This window comes from Dendrobium catenatum, unplaced genomic scaffold (assembly GCF_001605985.2).
Source record: "Dendrobium catenatum unplaced genomic scaffold, ASM160598v2 fragScaff_scaffold_1220, whole genome shotgun sequence".
In the NCBI taxonomy this organism is placed as follows: domain Eukaryota; kingdom Viridiplantae; phylum Streptophyta; class Magnoliopsida; order Asparagales; family Orchidaceae; genus Dendrobium; species Dendrobium catenatum.
The window spans coordinates 6,568,034-6,581,606 of record NW_021319682.1 but is presented as its reverse complement, the minus strand read 5'-3'; positions in this window follow the sequence as shown (position 1 = coordinate 6,581,606).

The window sequence follows — 13,573 nt, the reverse complement described above, 5'->3', positions numbered from 1 at the left end:
TCGAGTCTAGAATAGTCGGGTGTAGAGAAAACTTGCTCTATACAGTAGATCGAGTATGGATGATCATATGTGGCTCCACTTAAAGGATCGGGTCTGGATGATCATATGTGGAAGAAACTTACTCTATATAGAGGATCGGGTTTGACTTTTGGAATTTGATATTCAAATATTTTTTGATATTAAATTGATTTGATTTTAAATTTGAAAGTGTTTGAATTTGGAATTTAATTTGACAAATTTGATTTGAAGGATTTTGATAGATATTGAAATTTGAAATTTGAATTTTATTGAGAATTTGAAAGATTGCTCTCTTTCTTTAATGATGGGATTATATCTTTTGTATTAGAGAAGAAAAATTATTCTCTTATACAAGGAAGAATAATCTTCAAAGTTAACCAAATCTTTTGATGGGAATATTAACTTGAAAGGAAAAATTTTGAACAGATTCAGAGCATGCAAGAGATGCCTATTGAGATAGAGAAATGTAAGAAGATTGAAAAAATTTCATTTCTAGAGTCAACTTAAGTTTGAGGTAGATTTGTTTTAAAAATTAATTCAATCCACATAAGTGGTGGGAGGGAGGGACATTTAAATATTTGATGGAGTCATTATACAACTCTCTCATGCTTAAGACTTAAGGTAGAGGTCAATTTTGATTAACAAGGTGAATCAACATTCCTAAAAATCTAGATTCAGTACACTTAAAATAATGGTGAGTTTTCTTTAAAGGTTATAAGTCTAGGTGGCAAGACCCTTATCAATATGGAATTGAATTCCTATAATCTCTTTAGAGGAAGAGATTATTATAGGGTCTACAATAGTCCTAAAAGGCATGACATTACTATAATCAAAACAGTTATCATGATAAGACCCCGTTAAAAGTTAGATTTCAATGGTATCACTATCTAATACAATCTTAGATTATTTCCCCCTCTCAGTACTACTAGGCTAGTAGTTAAAAGAGTGGCACCCCATGTGATTTCTATACCTCCTCCTATATAGATGATGTAGTGGAACACATGTAGTAACGTGCCCTAACATCTTCTAATAAAATGGATGAATCATAACCCTCAATTTGGGGCCTATGGCCTCTTACTAGTGATCGCTCAATTCTGGTGTTCTTGAGTCTTTCGGTGTAGTAGTCAAGAAAGTGTATTGAAGGTTGTTCTCTCATTCTCACGACCTCCTTCCTTTGTGCAATAGGAAGAGGATGGAAATGATTTCCACCAAAGAGCGGGTACATGGAAGGAGAAACAGACTCTCGACTGGCCTCAAATTTTTCTTGCTTAAGGGCTTCAGACACAACGATTGTTCTAGCCATAAAAACCTTCTTTTTGACTCTTCGAATGTAGTTCTTTCCCTTGTTCCTATCGGCAATAGGGATTTTAGAACTTGATCCAATCTCAGATTGAGATGTTAGCTCTTCCATCATTATTGACTTTTAGTTTTTATCATCCTGAGCAGAGGGTACAATGGATATAGGGGCAACAACAACCTCAATCTTGGATATGGGGGAGTCAACTCCTGATCCTAAAGTAATTTCCACTAAGGAGAAGCCCCTTTGAGTTCCAGTGGACATATCAAACATTTCTTCTCTATTGACTGATAACTTGAAGTTTTCAAATTCTATTCCAAATAGGATCAAGTTTCTAGAGGTGAGTTCTTCTATTATCAAGTTTCTATCCAGAGAGAAGATGCGTTTCCTAGCCATTTGAGTGTACATGAGTTTCTTGGGATTAAGAAAGTGTCTTGAATTAGTTGATTTGAAGTTGAATTTAAATTTTAAGCTTGATTGATTTTATTCAAAATTTTATAACTCAATCATGTTGACGAGTAGAACTTAAGAGTTAAACTTGACTCTTTTGCTCCACCAATTGGCTTGGGGTAAAATGGAAAAGTTTGGATTTAAATTTGAAATCAAATTTGAGTTTAAGGTTGAGATTGAATTCCGACTTAAGGTTGAATTTGAATTTGAATCTTAACCTTAAAATTAGATTTAAAATTGAGATTGAAATTCAATTTTAATTGAGGTTGAAATTTAAATTGAATTTGAACATAAGGTTAGGATCGAATGGATCTCTTTTAAATTTTGAAACTCAACATATTGAGCCTTACTCAAATATGCAACCTTACAAAAATTTAAAAGAAGATCAAAGGAATTGGGCTTGACTCTTTGATCCCTCTAAGTGATTTAGGGGAGAAATGTCAAAGACTGGATTTGAATTTTAAAATTAAGATTGAAGTTGAATTTGAAATGGAAATTAAGTTTGAACATAAAGTTGAAATTTTATTTGGAATCAAAGTTTGATTTGAATTTTAACTTAAGGTTGGATTTGAATGGACCCTCTTTAGACATTGAAACTCAATGTATTTTGTTTTGTTAAAATATGCAGGTTTATAAAATTAACCTGAAGATCCTAAGAAACTAGACTTAACTCTTTCACCTTACCAAGCGATTTACAAGTGAAATGTCAAAGCCCAGAATTGACTAGAGAATTTTGGGTTTGCATTGCTTGTGTCCAACTATAACAGAATGTTATAGAAAATACATGGGAATGTTGATTGAAGTTAGATAATTTCGAAAGGAATTTTAAAGTTTGAAAATCCAACAACATCTCTTCTTATTTTTGAAAATCAATATGTTGAACTCGTGTTCAACGTAAAGGTTAACAAAAATTTAGAGGGGGGATTATAAGAAGTTGACTCGACTCTTTCATCCCATCAAACGGTTTGGGAATGAAATGTCAAAGCTTGATTTTTACAGGAAGATCGATTTTTTGAGTTGAATTTGAAGGTGTTTATATTCTTTCACACATATTGAATTATAAGAGCTACAATTCTATATGTAATGATAGAATATAAGAATCAATTAGTATTTGAAAGAGATTGAGTTTTACTAAAGGATTGAAATTTTAAATTTGAATGATCTTCTACAAATTGTGAAACTTAATACACTTAACATTTGTTTGAGCATGCGAGTTTGCAACATACAATGGTGGATTTTGAAAGATTTGGCTCAACTCTTTTGCTCTACCAATTAACTTGGAGGAAAATTGTCAAAGCCCAATTTTGATAGAGGTTTCCTATGCTCACCAATCTTTTGGCATGCCTTAAATGAGTTGGCCACACTCAGCTAAGGGAAAAATGGGTAGAGGGACCAATGGAGAGAAAGGTAGTTAAAACTATCGATGCAATAAAATTTGTATCGCTATTAAAGATGGAGAGTGAGATTTATCCCCAGCTAAGTCGCCAATTTTTGTTTGATTAAAAAGTGTAGTTTTAAAAAATATTAGTTTTCTTTGGGAAAGATTTAATTTCTGAAATTTTGAAATTGAACAGGTCATTATAAATAGTATATCATCTCGGGAGACGAATATACCATTCCCTAATTAGTTCAAATTTCAAAACTTTAAATTGTATTCGGATTATCGTAGGCAAACTTATGAGAGACAACATATGATCTTGAAATATTAAAATGATATTGAATCAACTGTTTGACTATAATAATTCAGATAAGAGTGCATTAATTTTATAATCAAAATCATAATAGTAATTAATATATCTTTTAGAGAAAAGAAGTTATCAATCACTATTGATCATTTGAACATGATGATAATGATCGTTGAATTTTGAATTTCCCAAAGATAATTAAAAAAAGATTTTGAAAACTTAATTTTGAAAATTTGATTTAGGTTTCTGAATCTCCTATAAGCGCAAGCCCTCGTAGTTAATTACATCTTAGGAAACTCGAGTTTCTTATGAATATTCTTGATTAAAATAGCGGTAGAAATTTTATTTAAGAATTCAAAGGTGGATGTTAAAGGAGGTAAGGGTTGGACTTTCAACAGGGATTGGCTCAACGTTGAGCACTTATTTCTGGAATCAAAGGAGGAGGGGTAGGAGGTGTTTTGAGATTCTGAATTACATCAGAAATACCTTAGCCTATCCTAAGTATTAGGCTTGAATTTGATTGAAAGAGATTTAAGTTAAATGGTCAATTTTATTAGAATGTTGGGATTCAATTCCTGCTGGTTGAGGTCTTATAGTCTGAGTCTGCCTTAGAACCTAAGTCTAAATTGGGTACTAAATAATCAGTGACCCAAACTTAGCTAATGCAATGTAAATCTGGACTTACCACAGCCTGGATTGGAGAGTCAGCTAAACCACTTAGGTTCTTTAAAACTATGTGTCTAGTCATTTATGTAATAGTGGTAGGGACATTAATTGGATTAAGTTTGAGGAGAGTAGGGCCGACATCTATAGAGTGAATCCTAATAAGCCCATTTAACTTATATTGGGTATTTGATATCTAAGTAAATGCAATTAAATATTAGACTCATTTAAGTTTGTTACTAATGCGATGCATACTAGTTGGCTCAATTGAATCAAAATAAAGCAGTTTAAAAATTTTGGCTTAAAAATAGGTTTTTCTATAAAGATTTCATAACATCCCCTTGATAGATATACACCCTCGTAGGTTAGGTGGTCTACCAAAACAACAGGCGGGGACATGCCTAATAAGATAGATATGGTATAATATGATGCATGAAAAACCTTCAACGAGTCCGAGCTTACTTCTTAGGACCATTAGAGTTTCTATTTGAGCTAAAATTTTTAATTGGTTTAAGTAGAAGAATTTTTATCGCACCCTCACGAACCTCTAATCATTCCAGGCTAAAGCAATTACGACATGCAAATAAAAAAATTAGGAAAACATATAATTTCTAGTTCACAATCAATTAAACAAATCAATTAAATTAATTACTCAAATTGAATATTCATATGGAAAGTGTCACTTAATATTACATCCTAGAATTACAGAAAAGTAAAGTGGTCGTGTGTCACTGATAACAAGCCCGAATTTCTAATCCTTAGACTCAAGTGACCTTGAGATTGGTTCTTCTCGCTATCCACTTTTTTCTCCTTTCGCAACTTCTTGATTCATCAATTTTGGATATCTAAATGAAAAGAAACTCCCCCGGAAAAGGGGTGTTATCTTTTCTCTTTGGATATTTTAAAATAATCCTAAATTAGATCTCTAAAGGAAGATGGACTCTCCCTAAGAGATGTCCCTTCCTCTTTGGATTCCAAATTGGATATCTAATCCCATTCTCAAAGAACTTTAAACATTACAATTCAAATTATATCAAATTATATTTGAAAAATAAAAAAATTCTAGACTCAATCATGTAGAGTTATCCTAATAATCAACAGTTATATATAATTCCAAGTAGTTAATATTTAAAATTTAAAATGCTTAATTCACATCCACACTTAGCCATGCTTTTTTAATTTAAAGGGAGTCTTAACCGTAGCAAGCACCTGTGAAAAATATTATATATATATATATATATATATTAATGTCCCGTTTACTTTAATTATCTTGTATGAGTATGACCATCTGCATAAGATTGAATTAGTATAAGTATTCCTAACATAAGGATAGATCTAATGCATAATTAAACACATCACATAGTGCAAAAAATAAATAAACAAACACATCAATTTTAAGCTAACAAATAGCATGCAATGAAAACCATGAAAAACTCGGCACACAACTGTAGAAAAGTAAGCACCGACCTAGCCTAAATCTAGAAGTTGTGACCTAGCAAATTATGTAAAGTATGTGAGTAAGGCTGTGTGGTTTGGATATGTCCTAAATAGGATCATTAGTTAAAGTTATTTGATGTTCTTATTGGTTGAAAGGCTTAAGGGAATATTTAATTAAAGTTTAAATATTAATTATTTAAAATTAATTTTAAGATAAGTTTTTAAGTATTAAATGGATATCATCTTTATTTTTCACTAAGGTTGTGAAGTTTATTTCACCTTTCTTGTGGTTAATTCAATAGCTTTGTAGGCCTCAGTTACCTAGTGGTACTTAGTATAGTTAGGTAATTTGATTTGATTAAGGTTTAAAATTTAATAAATTTTAATTAAGGGTTGATTTATTACTTATTTTAAAGTTGATTTAAAGTTTTCTAGAATTTTGAAGTGATTTTTGAGTTTTAAGAATTTTATGGATTTTCTTAATCATTTAATTAAGGGGTTAAAATTGACTTTTTAATTAAGATTAATTTCTAAAAAGTTTATATTTTATAAAATACTAGACCTTAATATGAGTTTTTTAAAACTTTAGTTTTCTAGATTTGGATTTTTCTACATTTAGTTATGAAGGTTTGAAGTTTTAACTTGATTTTTAATTAAAGTTTGACTAAAAGTTGACTTTTTTTAAATTTGAATAATTTCTAGAAGTTTGATATTTTTGATAAATATTAGATTTTAATATGAGTTGAATTCTTTTGAGTTTGGTTAATTTTGTGTTTCCTTGAATTAGTTTTTATTTTTCAAAGTTTATTAATTATTTGATTTATTTAAATTGTTTAATGAAATGCCCTTTTTTTATGGTTTTGCTCCAGATGAATTCCAAACTCCTTGAAATCAACTCTAAAGGTCAAGAATGACCTAAGGAGATATTCTCAAGTGTTTGAATTCCAAGCCCCGTAATAAATCTAATTTAAATTTATTTTTTTTAATTAATTAAATTAATTAAGTATTAAATTTTAATTAAAATTAAATCAAGTTCAGGTTTGCTATCAAATCAAAAGCTTTTTATTTTTCATTGATTAAAGTTTGAATTTTGGTTAATTTGAGGTACTATATGAAATTTTTATATTTAAATTAGATTTATTAGAATTTTTGGAATGTTTAATGCTAAGTTAAGTGTTTAATTTTAAGAAAATTAATTAAAGGGCTTAATGGGTTTTAAAACCAATGAAAAATTTCCTATGGGCTAAGAATGTCACTAAGTTTAAGTGGTTCAAATTTCAACTCAATAGGAGGTGTATACGAATTATTGAAATTTTTCTAATTTTTCAAGACAAATGTCCTTAATTATTATCCTTAATGATATCACTAAGTTTAAGTGGGCTTAAATCAATGTGTTACTAACCCTTGGTATCATACATGCTATGCACACACAATCATAATCAATTCCTAAGTCTAAAAGAGCCTAAGCTAAGTGCGAGTGTGTGCATCTTAAGCATGCAAAGATAAACATTAAATAAAATACTAATGATGTAAATAATGAATAATTAAAATATAATTATTCACTAATCACTCCCCCATAAATTTCATTCACACACTTAACCTATGTTTAAGATTTTAAAGGGATCTCTCAAATTTTTAAGATATATATATATATATATAATTAAAAAATATAAACATATATATACATATATATGTAAATATAAGTTTTCAAATAAAAAAAATTTGAAAATATTATTAAGATAAATATTAAGAGGTTGAGGATCCACTGATTTTCAAAGTTATCTGAAAATAAATTTGTAATTTTAAAATAATTAATACAATATTTAATTAAATAATATTTAAATATTATGATATTTAAATAATTTAATAAAACATATTTAAAATAGATTTTTAAATTTTATTAAATATTTTAAATTACTTTAATTAAATATTAAATTATAAAATTTAATTTTTTAAAATATTTTAAACTATACTTAATATTTTAACTCTTTATTAATTTAAATTAACATTTTTTTATTTTCTGATAATATTTATATAAAAACTATTTTTTAGGATTTTAAAATAATTTTAAACTATATTTAGATGAAAAATGAATTTAATACCATTTAAATAATGATTATTAAACATTATTAATGATTGGCGGCGGGAGGAGGCCACATGGTGGGATACAATTCGCCGGATCAAAAATGCGTGGCGGTGGCAGTAAATAATTGGAAATGATTGCGCCGCCGCGCAATCATTTCCAGATGATTGGTATCCAGTGGGCCCCATATGCTTTCTACTTATCCAAATTAGCATCAAACCACGGCAGTCCGATCGAGCGCCGTTTGATGTGGACGACATAGATCATGCCGGATGGAGATTTCTGTAATAGCCTGATCCCACAATTTAGAAAGAACGCGACTGGTTCGATCTGAACTGTTGGTTAAAAGATCAATGGCCTAGATATCTTGCAATGAATACATATAGTGTATGACATCCAATCACCCACGTCTCAAGCGAACGGCTCAGATCTAGCCAAATGGATGAATACAATGCGTGACCAGATCCGAGGTTCAGATTAACTACAAAATGGTAAGATCTATGTCATTGATCAAAGGATCAATGGCCTAGATTTTGTGTAGTCCAAGCCTGCGTAAACTAATCCTTAGAATGGATTTTTTTGCTCATTTAGTAGATTCGGTTAACTAAAATTAATGAAATTTTAAACCTAGATTTCCTAGGTGAACAAAAAACATTGGGAGTATTTATTTGACTTAAAATGCCATTAATAAAATGCTAATTAAACCTGACTATTGTGACCTAGGTCTAGCATTTTTAGGAATTTTACCTCAAGATTTTGGAGGGAAATGATTTCTCTAAAATTATAATCTGTCCTCACATAATACTTTAGCTGAACCCTCAATCAAATGAGCTACGATTCGAATGGATGGATGTTTGGATGGACTTGAGCTTGAGTTCATCGGAATCAACTTTCTGGTGGGATTTGACGGCCGGATATTGGTCGAGATGTGAAGGGTAAATGCTTAAGGGATTGAGTAAGCAGAGAGCTCGGTTGGAGGGGCTTAAAGTGGTGAGAGAGGGCTAGGGTTATGAATGAAGTCTCATTTTAAGGTCTTTCCCTATTCAAGTCCCTCCAACTTGAATTGACAGCTGGGATGGCTTCGAGATCTCCTCAGATGCATGAATCCAAATTTATTTTGAGAAATATTAGTGTCACACCTCAACCTATGCTCCATAACTCGCTCCCATATTTTTAAAGTATGACATATTAACTTAATTCCTCTATAATTCGCATACTCCTGTGCATCACCTTTATTCTTAAAAATAGGAATTAACACACTCATTCTCCACCGATCTGACATCTTTTTAGTCTTCAAAATAGTATTAAAATGTTTAGTAAGCTAAGAAATTCCTTCATGTCCTAAGCATTTCCACATCCCTATTGGAATATCATGAGGTCCAACACCTTTTCCACACTTCATTTTCTTTAAAGCCTCTCTAACTTCAGTTTTACTTAAACGTCGATAAAAACAAAAATCTTTATTTTCATTTAGGGTAATAAAGTCACTAAAGTCAATCATATTTTCACATTCTTCATTAAAAGGTTTAGCAAAATACCTCATCCACCTTTGTTGAATATCATCTTCTAAGAAAAGTACTTTTTGATCTTCATCCTTTACACTTCACTTGAACTAAATCCTTGCTACTCTTATCTCTTTATTTGGCTAACTTACATATATATATTTCTACCTCCTTAGTATTTAATCTATTATATAAATCATTAAAAGCTAAACTCTTTGCATCGCAAATAGATTTCTTACGAGCCTCTTTATAGCTTTCCCAATTATCAAAATTTTTACATCTAAACCAATTTTTATAATAAATCTTCTTATTTTTTATCTTTTCTTGCACATTTGGATTCCATCACCAACTATTTTTACTATAGGAGCTTTTCCCTTTAAAACTCCAAGCACATCTGTTACAATATTCTTAATATCACAAGCCAATTTTTCCCATATAATATTGGCATCCTCATGCACAGACATAATCTTAAGATCTAAAATCTTACTCTCAAAAATATTTTTATTAATATTCTTTAAATGCCCCCATCTAATTCTAAAAAATCATTTTATTTTATTTTTTATTTTTTGCCCCTTTTCCTTAAAGTCCAAAATTAGTAATCAATGTTGGGTACATAAATTTTCACTTGGAATAACTTTACAATCTTTGCAATCTAAACAGTCTAATTTTTTTATAAGAAAATAATCATTCTGTGTTTTACTATATCCATTTTTATAAGTGATAAGATGCTCATCTCTTTTCTTAAATAAGGTATTAGCTATAAAGAAAATATAAGCTAAAGAAAAATCTAATATAGACTTACCACCTTTTATCGTTCCAAACCCATGACCACCATGGTTGCTTTTAAAATCATCTACCTCTCTACCAACATGTCCTATTAAATCTCCTCCAATAAAAACTTTTTCTTTAAGGTGTATATTTTATATTAATTCTTCTAATTCATTCCATAATTTTAATTTTGAACTCATATCAAAACCTACTTGAGGAGCAAAAGTACTTATAATATTAACAATCTTAGAATCAACAACAATCTTTAAAGTTATAATTCTGTCTCCAATTTTGTTAATTTTTATAACATTATCCTTCAAACTTATTTATAATCACACCTACACCATTTCTAGTACGACTCCTACCCGAATACCATAAGTTATGTCCTAAACTATTAATCTCCTTAGTTTTCTCTCCAACCAATTTAGTTTCCAAAATGTATAGAATATTTATCTTCCTATGAATCTTAATATCTATTAATTCCATTAATTTTATTGTAAGGGAGCCTATATTCCAAGTTCATATCCTAATTTTAGTTTCATGGACTAGCTTCTTTGCCCACATCCATCCTTGATGTGGGAACCCTTGCCTATTTAACACTGCACTCGGGCGCCAGTGGAGCGGCCCTTGTACACTTGTCACTGTATTCAGGCCATACAGCATGTCACTTCCAGAGGATACCCTAGAATTAACACAATTTTTGAAAGCATTCATGTCATGATTATTCGACAAGTTTTATGTTGGCTATCAACTACGTAATGCAACCCACCACTTTTCTCATCCAGGACTTGGGACCTGGCAACGGCTGTGTTATCTAAGCTGTTGGGATGATTTTGATTAATAAGGATTAGCTTTAAGGGGTCATTTGATCTATTTTGACCACCCTAAAGCATAGGTATGAGTTTTTGACTGGTCCCCCTATCATGTGGAAGCTGAGGTGGCATGGGTGGAACTTAAGGAGCTAATTAGATGAATCTTAAAGCCTTCTTATAGTGTGCTTAAAATTTGAAAGGGGTTTAAGGAAAATTTGACCACATTTTATCCATTCATTTAATTTGTTGACTATATTAACGGGTTAATAGTCAAATGGCTGCCTATGTGGCATGGAGGAAGTGGATTTGAGTTGGTTTTGAATGGCTTGAGGCTTAAGGAAATAGGGTTTGAATGAATTAGACATGTGTATGTGTATGTTTGACTATGGTTAAAGGTTTGGCTCCAAATCTATGGTGATTTGGCTTCAAAAGGATTTGAAAATATTAGAATCTTATTTTGAAATGGACTTGAGGGTTTAAAGGATTTGATTTGATCAAATGGGTTGGAATAACCCTTTTTGACCCTTAAGGAATACCTGGGTCAACCTAGGTTAACTTGGTCAATCAAGTTGACCTAAGGGGTGGGTCCAAGTTTAACTAGTTTTAAATGACAAAAGTGGTCTGGTAAAGGTATATATCCTCCCGCGCTTCTTCCGCTCCGGCCAAATGACGTCGGAGGGACTCTGGCCACCTTCAGCCGGTGATTCCCTCAACATTCGTCAAGTGCAACCCCTTTTGTCGAAGAAGTTTTCTCGTTTTGATGCGGGTTTTTCTCCACCTGCATTTGGCAACCCTGATCTTGAATTCAAATCAAGGATCAACCATCCCCTTATTATCAAGGAAGGGAATAATCAATTCCCTAACAAGCTTCCTGAAGTTATCGGGAAAGGCAAGGGAATTGTATCTAATGATTATGTTTTGGAACCTTTAGACACAGGGAAAATTATGAATATCCAGATTGATTCGGATTTACATAAGGCGCGTGTTTGTAACGATGGAGATCTTGGGAATTGCTCTGCTCAAGAAACTATGTTAGAATCACTTAAGTTGGGATCAAACTTTGCTGTTAATAGTGCTTGGACCAAGAAATCCAACATCAATGTCTCTGATCTTGATCTTGGTAAAGATTTTTTAGAAGATGAAGGTATAGAAGCAGAGTTGGCAGCCTCCTCTAGTGAACAACTGGTTAATGTTAGGGACAATTTGGGATGCTTAATGGGGAGAGTGGCTTTGAATGAAGAGGGAACTGCTATGGGGGATGAGTTGGCAACTTCTTCTATTGAACACATTATTTCGGTTATTGAAAAACCTGAATCTGAGGAGATTTTGATGTGGATATGGGTGGTGTGGCTGCTATTAATATGCAATGTGAGGTGAAAATATAAGCGGCGGGGACGCTTCCCCTTCGGTGAATCATGCTTAATATCTTATGCTGGAATTGTAGAGGTGCCCGTAAGAAGGAGAAGGGCAATTACTTACGGCACCTAATTGGGGAACAAGATGTTAGTCTCATTGGCTTGTTGGAGACTAAGATGGAGTCCTTTTGTAGAAAAGACGTTGACAAACTTGCAGGCAAAGATTGAGAGTTTGTCTTTCAACCAGCTATTGGTAGAGCAAGTGGCATCTTAGTTTTGTGGAAGTATAAAGGTGGTTGTTTTCAGGTTTTGTATCAATCTAGTCAATGTATTATGGGAAGGTTCACTAAGGCTAATGTTATTGATTGGGATGTTGCAATTGTATATGCTGATAAAGACAGATATAGCATGAAGCAAGTTTGGGAGGATATTTCAAGATATCATACTCTGGAATCTCCATTATTGGTGGGGGGTTAATTGTATTATGTCTCAGGAGGATAAGAAGGGGCCTTTCACTTCTCACCAGCTGCAAATGATATGGGAGAATTCATGTTGGCAAATGCTTTGATTGATCCGGGGTTTATTGATCCAACCTTTTCTTGGACTAATAATAAAGATGCGAGAAGTACAATCTTTTCAAGGTTCGATAGATTCCTTATTAGCTCCTCAATTATGGACTCTTTTCAGGGGTTGAAAGTTAAGCATTTTAATAAACTTGCTTCAGACCATTGCCCTATTCTGTGCATTGTCCAAGGAGAGGTGAAGACAGCTTACTCTCATTGGATCAAGTTTGAGAATGTTTGGGCTAGTTATCCAAATGCCAGGCAACTTGTTTGGGAGAATGGAGGGTGGAGGACATGGGCTCTGAAGCTTAAAGAAATGCCAAAGAACCTTGAAAGCCTTGTTCTTTTGGAGTAAGAACAAAATCAAACTTCTCAATCAGTTGAAGGAGGAGCTTGATAAGGAGATAAAGGCTTTGCAGGAGTTGGAATGCTTGTCAGATGGGTTAAATGAAGTTCAAACTTAATCCTTGAGATATAAGGTTCAGTTATTAAATAGTAATCTTGCTATAATTATGTCATGGTGGAAGCAAAGAGCTAAGGTTAAATGTATTGAGGAAGGGGATGGGAATACCCATTTTTTTCATTCCATGGCCTCGATTAGAAGGAGCTAATGGCATTAATTCTATGAGACTTCCAAATGGGACTGTTGTTTCTGAACACAGAGATTTTGCAGGCTATTCATGAGTTCTTTGAGCAGAAATGGCATGGACAAGGCATTATTGATGATGGGTGGCCTTCCCTTGAATCTCAAAGGAATTGCTTTACACAATATGCTGGAATTCTTGATTATGAGGTTACAAAAGAGGAAATATGGGCTGTTGTGAGCTCATTTGGCCGAAATATTGCACCTGGTAGAGATGGGATTACTACCTCTTTCTTCAGGCTCTTTTGGAACATAGTTGGGGAGCAAGTCATGAGGGCTTGTTTGGAATACTTTGCA